We start from the raw sequence: 13362 nt of genomic DNA, 5'->3' as shown, positions 1-13362 counted from the left end.
TAAAGCCCTTCTCAATGCACAAAACAGTACCAGGGGTACTAGTGTCTTCCCACAGCAACCCACCACTTCATTAGCACCAGCAGTCCTGTGCGGTATGTGCAGCTTCATTTGCATGTATTTAGATGACTACACACACAGAACATCTCTCTTCTGAATTGGTCGGCTGCTCAGGAGAAGTCCTCACTTTGCTTCTGTAGTTGGAGGGGACCTACAGCGGAGTGCCTATAGCTGTAGACTGCAACATTATGCAGCTGCTGGTGGATCCTCCTCTCAGGCTGGCATTTTAAAATACAGTTGGTAGTGGAGGGAGAAAAAAAAAAAGAGGTCTTTGGTGCTGAATACAAATGAACAACCTAACAAGGCTAGATGAATGAGTGCATGAGTAAGTGGAGAAATGCAGTGGATACATACTGCTAACACCTGATATACTGTATGTCAATATTATTGTTTTTAAATGCATAGTTTTTAGTCTTGTTTGGGTTGGCTATTTAATCTAATCGACTTTTTGTATATGTAGATATAGTTATATTATATATTATATTACATTATATAGACTGTCCTGTACAAAATGAGCCATCTGTGCAAGTGGCTTATTATTGACCCACCTCTACACTGACAGGATGAGCAGGAAAGCTAGGAGGATCACTGCAGACAGTTCATACCCTGTTTTCAGCCAGTTAGAGCTTCATAAGTCTAGGAGGTCCTATAGAGCCTCTCTAGCTAAACGTGTATTCAAAAAGTCCTTTATTCCAAATGCCATCAGCATTCTTAATTTAAAAAAGTGACCAACCCACAGACACAATCTGAATTGCTATTTATTTAATTACTTTAACTTATACATTTTGAACATACAGTAAAGATATAATAAAAACAAGTGTTTTTTGAAATGTTGTGTGTTTGTATGGAGCAGTCTGTATTTCTAGTGGCCTGTCTTGTGTATTGGTGAGCCAAAGACAATTTTCCACTCTGGTGGACATTAAAGATTTATTCTATTCTATTCTATGACCCATTATTGTTGGGCAACCTCCAGTGGATACAGTAGCCTAATTATAATAAAGCAAAGGAGGAAGTTGGGTGATCCAGGCAGTTTGGGGTGTCAACGGGCTAGCAAGCTGTCCTCTTGAAACGGACGTGTTCTAAATGATCCGACATCACAAGACTTAATTGTCCCAAATGCCAACGAGTCCAACGCTGTCTATGATCTCCACAAAGACGACCAGTTGCTACTGGACAGCAAAACCCTTGGGTATCTGGGGATTCAACCAACCACACTGCCAGACCTCATGCCCCAGCTACAGTAGATCTGGCCTTCCACATAAATGATGGGATGTTCGAGCATCTGCACATCAAGGGCCTTCTCCAGCCCGCCCAGAACTCCCTGACGTGATGAAGCCTCAAGTCTCTGGTAGCACTGCCAGCAAACAGGCGGTGCAGTGATAGCACAGAGAGGAAATGAGCAGTGGAGGGGAGGATGAAAATGGGTAGATTAACTACAGTGGAGAAGTAGAGGATGGGTGGAGGCAAATATATAATACGATTTCAGCTGATGGATATGAACATTCTAAGTAACAAAGCCAATCCATGTTACCTTCATGCTATCATTCCAGCATTCAGCTTTATTTTCAAAGAAACTTGGTCTGGACATTGTTGTTTAAGGTCAAAATTAGCACAAAAAAAATGGACATAAAATAGTGTAGTCACTATGCTGTGCCACTGGTAAAGCATGTCTTTCTTCTACTTTTTGTTTATCTTGTTTGTGTTCTTCTACTTCGACTCCGCAGTGAAACAAGAAATATATCAGGTTATCCCAACAAAGCACCGGTGCAGGTGAAGGAAGGCCAGCCTTCCAAATAGCGCACCTAATTAAAACTCATTCAACTTCTTCTATCATCTGCATCAGAGATGACAAGTGATCAGAGGATCTCGCCCGTAATTATCATCCAGCTTTGAGTTGTTTTTCTCGCTGCCTCATCTCGCTTCGTACCGCTCATCGCCATTCTGATGCTGCTCTTAATTGGCCTTTCTTGGTTTTTGACATCTCTCTGCTGAGTTCTCACTCACTCCTGTTTGACCCAGAGAAGTTCAGATTGTTGATCTTCTGTAAATCTGTCAGGTTTAACTCATGGCTCCACTTTTTTTTTTTTTTTTTTTTTTTTTCTTTCCTTTCTTCAGGTCTAGCTTCTGCTTTTGTTCAACTCAACTTTTCAGCTTCTCCCTTTCAGATATTTTTCTCTCTCCCATCTTTGTATTCTGTCTCCACCATTTCAGTTTCTCTAAACCTCATCCGTCTGCTTCTCTCACTTCTACAGATACTGCTGGAAGGCTCCACCAAAACAGCAATCTGTCAAGGCCATAGGTTACATTTTGCCATCTGCTGTAAAATTAAATTAGGGAGGTTGTGTATCCCTCATTGTTTGGGCTGCCTCTGCCCTCTACGATATTTCCTTTCACATCAGGCCTGACATGCTGAGAGAGTGCAAGAGATGGAGGGAGAAAGGACGGAGAGGGAGAGATGACCTGGATGGCAACCAAAGTTGAGATGAGCTTTTGTGCTCTGTATGTGTCTGGTAGAGAGATTAGTTGGCATCTTATTGTGCCACTTTTATTTTTTTTTCTTTTTACAGCATCAGTGGTGCACTGGCAAACACACACATCGTCATTGCCCTATTCCTTCCTCATCTTGTCCCCAGTATGAGTCCTCGGACAGTAGGTACAGCAGTCACTTTGAGAGGCAGGGGAATGTGAGGTATAGTGTGTTATTGGGTATCCTCAGCCACCTCAGAGACAGCCAAATAAAAGCTTCAGGGTGAATCTGTACTCTGCAGCTGAATGCTTCCCCAACATACTTCCCATCAGTCAGACACACACAGAGTGAGAGAGCAAGAATGAATGAGAGAGAGATACTTCAATGCCCCAGGGCTATGTCTGAGAGCAGGAGAGGCCTATGGCTCACGCCGACATACTTATTCCATGCAAACCTCCCTACATGAGTCACTTTTCTAAGTTGACACAAAAACACACACTGAAGATAATATGTGTTGTTAGCAAGCATTGCAAAACCGATAAACAAGCTACACAGGTCTGGAACCTTTATTCCAAAATAGACACTTCAAAATTACTAAACCAAAATCTGAACCGCTGACCTGCGAATCTGCATTGCACGATAAAAGTTATAACACTCGAGTTCGAAAACACGAGTCTCAAATTAAAATGCTACAGTACTGTTAAAAAGATGATGCCATATGCACAAAGCTGACCTTAAAGGTGCCCTGTGGAGTTTTCTTGTAAACAAACTTTCTGTTTCTTACCAAAATGCAAAAACACATTGTGTGTATACTTGATGCTAAACATAAATTTTGAATTCTTTAATTATTGTTTTTTTCACGTCTAATGTGTGTCCCACATATGCATAAAATGAGGACCCACTTGTGAAGACATCGCTTCGTACTGCAACTCTAAAAGAGTTTGTATCATAACGCTGGGGGAAAGACTAGTCATAACTGAGTCAAGATCCACAAACACGTCATCCTACACTTCCCATAATGCAGCTTCATGTTGTTAAACCCTCACTGCCTGGCTGGTAATTTCCTATGTCTTTCAAATTCCACTAGCCTAGTGTGTAATCCAGACTTCCTGTTATGAGTTTGTAGTCTCCAAACTGACACCAAAGTACTTTGGTGATGTCACCTGAGTAAATTTGTCACACTTGAAAAATGTCACCCAGATGCTTTGATATGTAAATCAGAGGACTGCCCCTTTAAGTAATCTGAAAATCATCAGTGGCAGGGCATGTTGAAAACTTATAAAGAAAGCTGTAGCTGAAGCACAATAAGAAGGAACTGAACTGAATGTGGATATATCCATGTAACTTTTAACCAATCCCCATACTTTCACTTTGACTTGTCAAAGTCACCGGGCAAATGACCCTCTGACCTTGTGAAGCTGGATGATCATTTTCCAGACAATGTCATCACACTGCTACTGGCAGGGGTCTTGTCTGATCTCACACCCTCCACTCATTTCAGCAGATGTGTAATGTGCTTCACCTGCTAAATGATGGGGAAACGGGCCTGTGTGAAATGGCCTGGCCAAATGGAGCTTGGACCTCTCCCTGTCTGTCCAGGCAATTAGGGAACAGATTAGCTCAACCACAGAGAACAATACAGTCTCTGCTAATAGACCAACATCTCAGCTGCATATAATGATGATGGTGAAGGCACATGAACAAGTAGATTAGATGCATCTACACAGAAAATGCATTACCTTTATAAGGTAATATATTTAAATACATCCGTACATAAGGACATGAATGTTTGTGAGACACAGTGAAAGTCTCCAAAGCCAGGATTTGCCTGAGCACACAATGAGGAGTAGAAAATACAGCAAAATAAATGGAAGCAGCAAAACGGTGTGAAATTAGCTAAAATTATAGGAAATGTCTAAGAATAGTTTTCACCGCACTGAATGAGGAACGTAAATGCTAGGCTTGGATGGTAGAGGTGGGCTGGGAGAGACAGAGTTAGAGGGTCTGAAAGAGAGAGTGAGGAAGTAAAAGGAAAAAAAAAACAGAAACACACACACGCGCACACACATGCACACGCGCACACACACACACACACACACACACACACACACACACACACACACACACACACACACACACAAATAGACCGGCCGACCCTTCCAGTGACATCTGGACAGCGGTAATAACATGGTGCAAAATGCCATCCCAGAGAAACTGCATATTAACACCCAACTAGTGGCATGCTAATGGCAGTTATCACAGGCACTCTCCTCAGCTGTCCCTCTAACGGGCCAACAGAGAGGGAGGGATAACGTGAGAGTGAGAGAGAGAACTAATTTATCAAATCATATATACAAAGGGATGCTCACCATCACAGTGAGGTGGTACGATGGTTCCGTCATTTTTCGAACATTTTACACTGACTTTATTTTGGTGAATTAACTTGTATATCAATGTTTGGAAAGTACTAATCTATAAATACTGTATATTTCGAAAGTAATTTCTAATACATTTAATATTCAACATATAAAACATCATGTAGGGTATATAATAAATGAAAGGTTGATATTTATACTGTCAAAACCCAGGTCAAACTACTGGTAAGTGCATCAAAAGAAAGTAAAGTATCTGTTTCCCTTAAGCATCCAGAATAATAGTAGGTTTCATTACAGTAAATAACCCAGAGCACTGTATGTAACCGTGTTGCACAGGCTCGTAATTATTGGGTGGAGCTCAGAATTGCCCGATGCATCCAGGCCCAAGCCAGGGCTGGAGCATGACAATTGAGTTGTCATTATGCACTGCATCAATGATCCTAGTTTTGGTCTAGCAGGTTGTGAATGTGTCAATACCCTTGCAGAGTTGCAGATCTCTTCTTGCTGCTGTCCTCTTGTGGGTCATTAATTGTAATTCATTGAATTCACCTTGGAACCCTGGTATAGAATGTACTCCATAGTATACATACTATATGGAAGGGAAATTAGAAGAGCAGGATTGGAATTGAAAACCAACACAATACTGTACAGTGACAGAGTAAAAAAATAAACTGGATAAACTGGATAAAAATTGCTATGTAAATTAAAGAGAGAGTGAAATAAAGAGACAATGGCGTCATTCAAAAGAAAAAAAACCCCCCATCCTCTCCAGGCTTTATCTGAACAAAACAGGGAAAGTTAACTGTGTCTTTTTTTAGTCTTTGAAATCATCTTTTGAAATCCACTTATTTGTATTTTGGGAAATTAGCCTTTGAACAGCGCAGGGTTTTTTGGGTTTTATTTATTTATTTATTTATTTATTTTTTACTTCAAAACCTCTCTGTTCTAGTTGAACATATCAGGAGAGGGAGCGGAAAAATCTCTCAATGCACAACAAAGTCCATGTGTTTGATTAGATACATTTGAGGTGCTTATATTGAAACAGATGCAAGCCTCATTTCCATTTTCACAGTATACAAATATGTGAGTACTTTTTTTTTTTTTTTTTTTTAACAAAAGTGGTCGTTAGTGCAAATGCTGTGTGTATCGGTGTGTGTATTGTAAAAGCAATTGTGGGGGAGTTTCCATTTCTCACGCACTACTGCATGCTTTAATCTTCGGTTGGTAACAGGCAAACAGCAGCAGGCCTCCCTATCCACATGAGGTAAATACATTCCAATCTAAACATGCACACACAGACAGACAGACACACACACACACACACACACACACACACACACACCGCAGCAGCAAACCGTACTGTACACACTCATAAGGTCTGCATTTGTTTATGATATGCTCATATTTCATTGACGTGCAAGACAGCAATGGGCCTGGCTGTGCAATTATGGGGACCCGGGTTTGCGTAAGTGATTGATCTCATCAAGCTGAAATGGACCCAAGCCCAAGAATAAAATGGAAAGGTCTTTTAAAATGGGACCAGGATATGATGCAACTGATTTGGTTACTGGATAAAGGAAAAATCCTACCTTCTAATGACACCACAAGGGGCTCAGAATTATATTCCAGTATCCTCCAAAACCGCTGTGAATAACCAATATACACAAGGATTCATGTGAAAGAAACGGAATCTCCTATGTCCAAGTCAAACACTTCTCTTTTGGCCATCCTTTTTTACCAGTCATGACAACAATGTAGGCTACTCAAAGTAACTGCAGAGATCGAGAAAAACTAGACAAGATGTAAACATACCAGCATGGTAGCCGGATTGTCTAAACCTATTTAATTTGGAGTAAAACCAATAGAGAGCACACCTAAAGAGCTGGTGATAAACCCTCATTGTCACTAAAGGCTGTGTGCGAGATTTGTTTAAAACCTGTGTTATTTTCTTACTGCTGGTCAGCGGTCTTTTCACTGTTTCCTTACCGCTCAACAAATAAATTTGGTGGGTAGAATACTATAATTATTATCTTTATCGCCAATAGGAATGATGGCCAAAGCTATGAAAATAAGACTCCTGTTACCTGCATACATATGTGTATATTACATACTCAGAAATATACCCCTTTAGGCCAGTTTCTTTCTACCCTTCTCCTTAAAATGAGTTTCATATTCATTCATATTCCCTGTCATCATAGACACTCCATCCCCCCAAAAGTCCACATGGAGATTACAATCAGAGGCTTGTCATGTTCAATTTTAGAGGCGATTTGTCCCAATTGCCATCTCTCCATTTCCTCCTCATTTCATTCACTTATGTCACTGTGATCAAAGGCGTTCACCTTAGTTTCCTTGTTGCAGAGGAAAAAGGACAGGTATTTACACTAGTGCTCTCCATAAGGCTCCCCCGACAGGTTCATAACATCATAAACAAACCTGGGGAAGAAACAAGGTGCAGGATGTAATATCGGACAATATTCTAGGTGTCGTTCTGAATCCTGATCGTAGTCGATGGTTCGAGTTTGTTTGTGCGATTGAGGCAAAGCGGGGAAAAGAACATATCATAATTTGAGGGCTTGGAGATGAGAGGAACAGTTCTAAGGCCGGGGAAGAAAGAAAAGAGTCATTGCTTGATATGTTGAGTGTGCAGCAATATAGTCAATGCAGACTAAAGGTCAGCACATACAAACAATTCAGTGGCCCAGAGGCCAAACCTTTGGCTCCATTCAAAACTGATGTCATGTGAAAGGGCATGAACTGTGATTAGAGTCTTCTAGCTGAAACATGTCTCTTAAGGCGCAGCTGAAAGGGCAGCAAGGCTGTGATCTCTTCTGGTCAACGGTTACGAGGGAAGTTTCTGGAACAAATGAAACGACTGCATAACTAAGAAAGTGTTCGGGTATTCTGTTGGAATAAAAAACATCTGAAGCAGTATCAGACTCTCAACTGCAAATTGGAAAACCAAGAGGTACAAGAAGGTCTCAGGCAGCACAAAGAAAGGAACAGAGACTGAGTGAAAAGCGAGCAGCAGATACAGGAAAGAGGCAACTGTCGAAATGAAAAAAAAAAGAGGAGATGTTGCTGTACAAATGTATAAAGTCATTTCAGTCACCACATGGCGACCTTGTTACTGACGTGTCTACCTATTCTCCAGGACATGCCCACGCTTTGCTAAATATCGAGCATGACAAGCGGAACTGCATCAACTGCAGTTCTCCTTTGCTGCTCGCTGTCTAAACATTAACAAAACTGACATGGTGGCAGTCCCAGCGGTGCCCTCTCTAACTGACCTTCCATAAAAAGATTCACTTCGAATTACATTTGTTGCTCTTTGATATGAATTTTTGTCATCACTGCACAACCGCAAATGATATTCCATTCTCATCTACCTACACTTGTCTGCTACAGTATTGACCTGCCTTTCATTCACCGATCCATTCATTCATGCACGATTGTATCAGACATCTACTGAGGCTATACTTATGAAGAGCAGGTTCATTTTGCTGACTTTCTACGCATTTATTTTGGTCTTTGTTTAGCACCTTTCAAACTGTCCTTACTCAGAATGCATGGTATCCCTGCTTTTAGCACAACTTCTCATTTTGTCAATTTCACAAAGTATAAAGTTACCAGGAAACTAAAATATGAGAAAATTTACACACAACGTGCCTGTAAATGCGCATAAAGACAGAAATCGAAATTGTCCTGCATTTCACACATGAGGCCATGATTCTTGTCCATGACACAGCATTCCACCTCACTTTCTTAGGGATGTACGTTGATACAGCTGGGCCCAGTACTTTATCCATAAAAAACAAAATCCCCAAAACATTTGTACCAAAAGACTGCCGTAACTGCTTTTACCTCTTCATGTCTTGACTAATTTAACTTTATGTAGGAATCAGTCAGTCACCCCTGTCCTGCGCCAACATACAGGTAGTTCAAAATGCAGCAATGAAACTCCTCAGTGGTATCATATCTCCTCTGTAACAGCCCCCCTCTATTGGTTACCAAAATATAGAATCACTGGTTTGTAAAGTACTGCAAGGACATCAAAAGCAACCTCTGCTTTCCAATCCATTTTGTGTCAATGCTCAGCTATATACTTCATATAAAGAGAGGGATTGATCTCAGAATAGGCAGATGCATTAATGGACAGTGGCCTCAGCAGGCCCTGATGCACTATAGCCATATGCTATGATTGAAGGGAACAAACTTGTACATTTTCCTGGCAGGAAACTTCTCACCCCACTGCTTGCATTATCCTTACTGCACTCTTCACCCACAGCTGAGCATAACAACTTCTCACCTCCTACACCAGCAGACAGCCGACAAACAAAAATGTAAGGTTATCTGATGTTGGTGTTTTTTTCTTTAAATCCTTTAATGAACTCAGTCCAGTATGTTTTCTTTGTTTACAGCCGAGTTTGACCGCAAAATGTCTCTTGGAGAAATGAGACAACACTGTGGGTGTAAGAACACTCCAAAGCCTTCCTGTCTCCCATTTAACTACTATTGACATAAATTCCAAAATAAAAGGACATGAGGGGCATCTTTTTATGTGTCTTTTGTTTGTTGAGTACGGAAAAATAAGCCTTTTATCCCTTGAAAACTAGCATTCTTAAATGCAAAAAGGCTTTTATTTTTGCTGGGCAAATATATGCATGTGTCTCAGAATATGCAGTTTAATATTCTGATAGTCACCTCATGAAAACAGTCTCAGTTTTTGCTACAACACCGAGGTGTGAAAAACATCCACCGAGCATCGATTGGGCTTGACTGCATGAGTGTTGGACCAGTCAGCAAACAATGATGACTATTTTGATGTTGACATGACTCTCTGCCTCTCGTAAAAGTGCCAAACCTCATCAACATCTGTTAAAACCAGGTGTTACAGATATGAAATGAAGCACGATTCTGTCACTGCGTGGCCTCTTTTACACCTCTGTTTATTCTGAAACTGATTCTGGCAGACAGCTGCAGAGACATTTGAACATTTCTAGAAGTGCCAAAGTTATTTTACAGTTAAAAAAAAATAAAAAATTATCAAAAGCAAAGACTAATCTCGTTCCAGCAAGCCCTGCATTTCTCCATTTTGGTGTAAGACGGGCTCATGTTGAGTGAAGTGAAAATATAGGCTCACGCTGAAAGTCTATTCTCTTGTGCTCACCTGAATATATCCAAGACAGGTTTCTGTAAAAGGCACCAACCCAATAAATCAATCCCCTGTCCGTGGGAAAATACACTTTTATTGCTGTAACAAAGAAAACTGAAGTTGGACAAAAAAAGTGACAACTCGCTGGCAGCACCTTCGTTTATTCATCCCTCAGTTTGTGTCGCCTCCTTTGAAAGTCTAGAAAAAGCTCAGTGCAGCTATGAGGTCTTTTTGTCACTGACCATTACCGATGTGTAAATTTACCTCCCCACTGACTGAGACTTTGTTGATGCTCTCACTTGGTACATCAACAAACTCAGGAGGACTGGATGCATGTCCTCATACTGACTCGCACTCATTTACCTACGTCGATAATAATTGGATGACAAACACTACGAAAAGCAAACATTGGCAGGAGAGTGATGGCAAACAATAAAGTGTGCTAGGAATTAATGACTAATATGACTACAACAGAAAACATGGAGAGTGGGTGGAAGGCACTGTAGAAAAAAATGCTTTGTAAATTCAGTTGTTTCATTGTGTTTTGTATATTTGATATTTTTCTTTTTGTCAAGTAATTCTATGACAAAACCAACAAGGAATCAATCCTACAAGATCTGTCAAAATAATATACTTACTCATCTGTTCTCTAGACCTCTATTGTTAAAATCCAAACGTGTATAAATCCATGACTCAAAGTGGTCCCAAACAAATTCTGTATTTATGCCTGTTTGAGTAAGATTAATGGAAAAACTATAGTTCTCAGCCATTTTAGAAAATCTTTTTTTACTATATGTATATCTATGGCTGGTTTTTGAAAATATGTGTCTTGAATATGATTTTTAAAGGAGCTATCTGTAAATTTTGCTATTGCTACATAGCCAATGTTAACATTGACGGCTGTTTACTCACCAGTCGATAAGAAATGTTGTGAGTTTAGCATCAAACTCACCAAGAGCTGTCTTCAGTGGTGAAAAGCAACACCAATGTTAACTCTTGTGTCCATCACATCTTTTCTTCTACTGAAATAAGCATGCTAACCAGCTAGCCCCTCATTGTAGCCTCCAATCTGCCCTGAAGGTGTAGTGCTGCTCAGAGGGAGTATTATAACCTCTTGTCTTGTATACAGAACAATGGCCATAGCTCCTGTCAATCGACAATTACCGCCACTTGCTCTCGGCAAGAAATCATATTTGGCAGCAGAGAAAACTTACAAATAGCCACTTTAAAATCTGAAACAGAAACTAACAGTTATACATCTTTTGGGGGATTCTGTTCTAGACCGTTCAGCCTATCCACTGCCTTGTGAGGAAAATGTTCTGTCAGATACAGTATACCCCACAAATAGGTTGTTAATGGTTTATTTGTTCTATAGCCCTGGCTCATCTGTACTGGTATGTGGACTCTATTATAGCAGTTTCTGGAACAGAAAACAGAAGGACAGATGGTTTATTGTTTGAAATATTCTTAGTATTTGAACTGCTTTTGTGCATGTTATTCCGGACATAGCTGTCATGCTGTCAGTATATAGAAGTTAAGTGAAAAATCAATTTAACCCAGTAAGAGACAAAAATGCAGCCAAGGTCTCCATCACACACCAAATTGCATGCTAGGCTCACACACACACATACACACACACACCCTGCTTCTATCATAAACTTATTGACCATAAAAATTCAATCTATCCAGGACCACTGAAGTACTGTACAGGTTATTAGATAATGCAGAAAACTGCTGTTCAAACACTCGGTGGATATTTTTCATCCAAATAATAAGGTGCTGCAAAATTCCCTGACACAAAGTCAAACTATTTTTCCCTCTGTGTAAACAACTGAGCCAAATTAAAAGTGCCTTCCAATTCCAATTAAATATTTTGTGCATTATGCCCATTGGGTAAACCTGTCCATTTGAATAATTCTGAGGTTTGGATAAAAAAAGCCTCTACTGTATGACAGTTCTCATTAGTGACCATATGAACTTACATTAAGCACATGTGGGAAGCAATTAGAGCCTTGTCATGAGACAACAGGCCGGAGGACCAGCTGGTTGCATTGATAAGCAAGAAATCAGGTAATAATTTCCAATTATAAGCACAGAATGCTGCAATATGTGTGTTGCAAACTAATAATTAGCCTTATATGGGTTTGTATTATCTACTATAGCCAGTCAGCATTTAATGTGAAGATACAGTTTATTGTGACGCTATTGTACGCTGTGCCGTTTTTGCAGTTTGAGTTAGAGGGACATACAGATGCATACATAACTGGGAGGGTTATCACTGGGTTTTGTCTCGCTGTTGTCTTGAAGAAGAAGAAGAAGAAAAAAAAACCCTGAAATGCCCAGAGAAGAAAATGGTGTTGGCACTAAGCTATGTGATGCACTGAAGCATGTCTTGGCAGATATATTAACTGCACCTTTGCCTAATTTATTGTTTGTTTGCCTCACTTTTGTCCACTGAGGCCAGCACCTAATTGGAAATAGAAACCTAATGAAAAACTGATGAGAAAGGCTCAAGCCCGAGACATGACAAAGACACTGTAGAGGCAGGGTTTCTCCTTGGCCTCATGCAAACTGGCCACTTCAGAAAAAAAACAAAACACTAAAAAACAAAGCAGCGAGTACCCATTGTGATTTAATTGGTCATATCCCGTGGCTTAATTACAGTACTAGTAGAAGGCATTTATGAGAAATTATTTTTCGTTTCCTTTCTTAATTATTAACCTCAATGAATTTCATTTCAAGAATCAGTTTGATATTTTTGGGATAGAGGCTTATATGCTTTGTTTCCAGTAGTTTCATAAAAAGTCCAATATCTATCTGGAAACATGGGGAAAACATCTCACCAACATCAATAATGATAATAATAACAATAATAATCATAATCATAATTCCCAAAATGCCAAACTTCCTGCAAACTTTAATTCCCTTAAACTAAACCTAATTCTAACTTCTGCCCTAAAACCAAACCTTGACCCCAGAACAGCTCTTTGAAGATTTAACAACCGGTCAAAAAATGTCCTTATCAAACATTTCCTAACAAAGCCCACACACATGCGCAAAGACCCACACAGGCACTGAAACCAACACCCAAAACACAAACATGCTGCCACCCCCACCCACCCACCCACCCCACCCCACCCCACCCCACCCAGTGTTTTTTTTTTTTTTTGACATCCTCAGCCCCCAAGAAATAAAGAGGCAGAATGTGTAACATGACTTGACACGCCATTCCTTCCGGCCACTCTTGGGTAGGTTTTTCCTCTTTCACCAGAGTGCACTAATGAGTAGAAAACAAGCATTTGTTTGTT

The 13362-nt window shown here is 40.2% G+C and overlaps 1 pseudogene; it reads left to right on the top strand.

The window, feature by feature from the left end:
- Positions 1-1134: 1134 nt before the first annotated feature.
- Positions 1135-4618, top strand: LOC139607262 (elongin-B pseudogene; annotated as a pseudogene).
- Positions 4619-13362: the final 8744 nt, after the last annotated feature.

Source organism: Trachinotus anak, unplaced genomic scaffold, assembly GCF_046630095.1.
Source record: "Trachinotus anak isolate AG129_WGS33_773 ecotype Australia unplaced genomic scaffold, CSIRO_AGI_Tana_v1 ptg000023l, whole genome shotgun sequence".
NCBI lineage: Eukaryota > Metazoa > Chordata > Actinopteri > Carangiformes > Carangidae > Trachinotus > Trachinotus anak.
The sequence above is the reverse complement of the archived record's forward strand: the minus strand, read 5'-3'. Positions and strand labels throughout refer to the sequence as shown.